The following is a 3,889-nucleotide window of genomic DNA, read 5'->3' as shown; positions in this document are numbered from 1 at the left end:
CCAAAGTACTCAGAAAAGAAGTTGACTATAAATAAAAAGACATTACTAATTTTAAGTTGAGTCAACAATATGAATTTAACACTTAAAAAACATTAAAAGCAGAAGATTAAATAACCTCAAGGAATAGTTCACAATGCCTTCCGGTGCTCGCTTCCTTTTATTAGCTAATAAGAGTAATGATAACAGCTATCATATTTTGAGTGCGCACATGTACCAGTAACATCTGGCATTACTCATACAGAATCTTATGTAATCCTCTCCCCGTCGTGCTAGGTAGGTATCTATAACGTCATTTTGCAGATGGCAAATTAAAAAGTCCTATAGATTTCTTGCCCCCCTGTAGGGTAAGCAATTTGATTCAATAAATTCTTATAACAATGTGTCCTTTTAGTTACTGTAATAATTATTGCTTGCTAATTCAAATAAATCCTCAAATTTTGGAGTTTCATTTTGGGAAAGAAGTTTGGGGATGCCACAAGTTTCTCCTTAAACCATAGCAGTTCTTGCCAGTGCCGTCAGTGGCAAAGGTCAGCTAGCATATACAGGCAGAACTAAAGGCATGTTTTTCTTTTATTTTGTTTTGTTTTTAAGATTTTATTTATTTATTGGAGACGAGAGACAGAGAGAGAGAGAGAGAGAAAGGCAGAGACAGAAGCAGGCTCCATGCAGGGAGCCCGACGTGGGACTCGATCCGGATTCTCCAAGATCACACCCTGGGCTGAAGGCGGCGCTAAACCGCTGAGCCACCAGGGCTGCCCTAAAGGCATGTTTATGGACCTCCTCCTTGATCCCTTTCACCAGGGAAGAGGGAAGAGTGGAGGTCTGGAAGATAACTGATAGTCCTGTGACCACCCTGGACCAAAATAGTCCCTGAGCAATTTTAGAAGATTTAACCCAAAGGGCTGAGTATGTTTATAAAGCTGGTGGGAGAAGGTGAGCTTTTGCTGTTCAGTCGCTAGTGCCTGAGACTGAACTGAGAGTTTAGCCTTTGCTTTTGCTTGTCACTCAGGCTTAGCTGATGCCCTTTGAGTTTCTCTCCCCTGCAATGTGGTCAAGTGTCCTTTCAAGTCACAGCGGAGGGATCCCATTTTACCCTAAACACATCCAGTCACACACTAAGTCACACACTTAATCACTTATAATGCAAACCACACTTATGAGGGCTACCTTCAATCCCAACAATGGGTGGAGCCTGAGACTGGGTGCTGGGGAATTCAGAGGACTCAGTATGGGCTGCAACAGAGCAAAATATCCTCCCGGTATTAACTTCTCCTAGAATTTTTTTTTTAATTACTCTGTAAAATTCACAATAACTTACAATAACACAAATCTCATCTGCCTTTAGCATAATAATGAATAAATGTTATATCAAACATTTACCAGAATTTATTGCACATTTATTAGATTACATCCTTTCAAGATATTTCTACTTTAAAGCCTGTTGCTCATCTTGCAAAGGCAACTGTTGAAAGGCTTTATTCATTTATTTATTTTAATGTAAAGGAATGAGGACCATGACATCACACTTAACACTCAAGGGGAAAAAGCCAAGCTAATATGCTCAGGGTGTAGTAAATGGAAAGAGTGATCAGCTCTAGGAAGAAGATTAACAGCATTAGGTGATTCTAGAAACACCTACCTGACTCCTCTCTTTATGGAAAGATCTAGATTTTGTTATCTTTATCCTCCAGGTCTCTCTCTCTCTCTCTCTCTCTCTCTCTTTTTAAGATTTTATTTACTTATTCATGAGAGACACAGAGAGAGACAGAGAGAAAAGCAGGCTCCATGCAGGGAGCCTGAAGTGGGACTGGATCCCAGGTTTCTAGGATCACGCCCTGGGCTGGAGGCGGGGCTAAACTGCTGAGCCACCCGAGCTGCCCATCCTCCGCGTCTCTTTAGGCAATACAATTTTCCATCTGTGAGTCCTGAAGCCCAGGAGCAGATTAGGGAAAATAAGTGAGCTGGGCAAGTGCCCAAACCTTCCAATATAAGTCAGATTCTACCCAGCATATGCCTTCCAACTACACAAATCTTTTTAATTAATTAAAGCACATGCACGTGTGGCCATGCTGAGAAAGAGGGAAAGAGAATCCCAAGCAGGCTCTAGGTTCAGTAAGAGCCCAACCGGGGCTCAATCTCAAGAACCTGAGATCACAACCTGAGCCAAAATCAAGAGTCTGGGACGCCTGGGTGGCTCAGCGGTTGAGCATCTGCCTTCGGCTCAGGGCGTGATCCTGGGGTCCTGGGTTCGAGTCCCGTATCGGGCTCCCTGTGTGGGTCCTGCTTCTCCCTCTGCCTGTGTCTCTGCCTCTCTCTGTGTGTCTCTCATAAATAAATAAGTAAATATCTTTGAAAAAAAAAAAAAAAGCCACCCAGATGCTCTCCCCAGCGGCACCCCCGCCCTCCACCTCCCACTGAAATCTTGGATCCATGGTGCTCTAACCAATAAGGAAAAACCAACTACTACAAAAAGAAAATAAGAAAAGTAGCCTTCTATATTGTGGTCTCTTGATTTCTTATATGTTTACTGTTTATTGCCTTCAGTTTGAATTGAAGTTATTTCTAACCTGCCTAATACCCAACGACATAAGTCATACCCCTTGCATTTTTCTTTCTTGGGGTTCAGAGACTTTAAGAAGAGTTTGGGAGGTGAAGGAGAAAGTGAGTCAGATTGGCTGAAACAGCCACCAATCAAAATGTCAGCTTCTTTGCTTGTCAAGAAACAGAAAGTAGTTAACTCACACATGACTTTCAGATTGGGTAAGAAAACAATTCTATCGCCTAAGACTGAATCCGCAGAGACGGATTGTGCAATGCTATAAAATGGGAGATAGCTCCTTTCCACTCGAGCAATCATAGGCGATGCACATGCTCAGGTGACCTGCGATGGCAATGATGAATTCCCGATTGGCTGGAGAGACAGCTACCGAAAAGCCTGAAGCCAAATGTAATGAATATCATTAGGGACATGCCAATGCTGCACACAGACAGAGAAGTTATGGCTGCAACCTGAGATTTACCACCACTGGAACTTTCCTCTCATCGCAATAAACTTTAGGGAGTAACAGCTACTATCTAGTAATCAAAGTTTCAAGGATATTGTGCTTGACACCCTTTTGCAAATGACCCCTTTTCAGGCATAAGCATAGTCTGTACCCCCAGAGGTACTCAGTTTTTATTGAAAGAATAAATAAATATCTCCTTTATTATTTTATCAATAAATTGGGAAGTCTAATGCCTTAAAGGGTGCTTAGAAAAGTTTCCCATAAGTAACTTTCATTATGTATGAGATTAAAATGAAGGTGCAGTTGAACCTTAAAAGAGTTCTCTGTAACTTCCAATGTGAGCTGAAATTTTTTCAAACCAATGCAAAGGTTTAGCCCAGTAATCTAGTATCCTAAGGGCTTATGTCCCTGGTAGATTATAGATATTTTTCATAGTCAAATGAAATCTGGCTTATATTCAAGAAAGGCATTTAATGATTCTAAACATTTCACAAAATGTATGGGTTGTATTTCATTTCAACTCATTTTTGTAACTCTTAATATGCAGTCTGGTTTCATTCTTATTTTTAATGTCATATTTCTATTTAAAAAGTATTGAAATCATAGATGTTTCCTTCCTTTATCCTTGAAAACTATTGAGATTATCTGTAAATGACTCAAAACAATAGTACATACATTTACAATGTTATACAAAATGTGAAACCTGGATATTTAACCAGAAGGTATTTATGTTTCTGAAGAGCCATATTCCTCCATGCAAGTTATACACTTTGAACTCTTAAAATATAATGTGTGGTGACATCCGCAACAATGGCAAAGTTTAGTGGTTTTTTTTGAACAAGACCATCAACTTCAATTTTCTAGTGGAGAGCTGTTTATACTTG

The sequence above is a fragment of the Canis lupus genome, chromosome 29, assembly GCF_003254725.2.
Source record: "Canis lupus dingo isolate Sandy chromosome 29, ASM325472v2, whole genome shotgun sequence".
NCBI lineage: Eukaryota > Metazoa > Chordata > Mammalia > Carnivora > Canidae > Canis > Canis lupus.
This window is presented reverse-complemented; position numbering follows the sequence as displayed.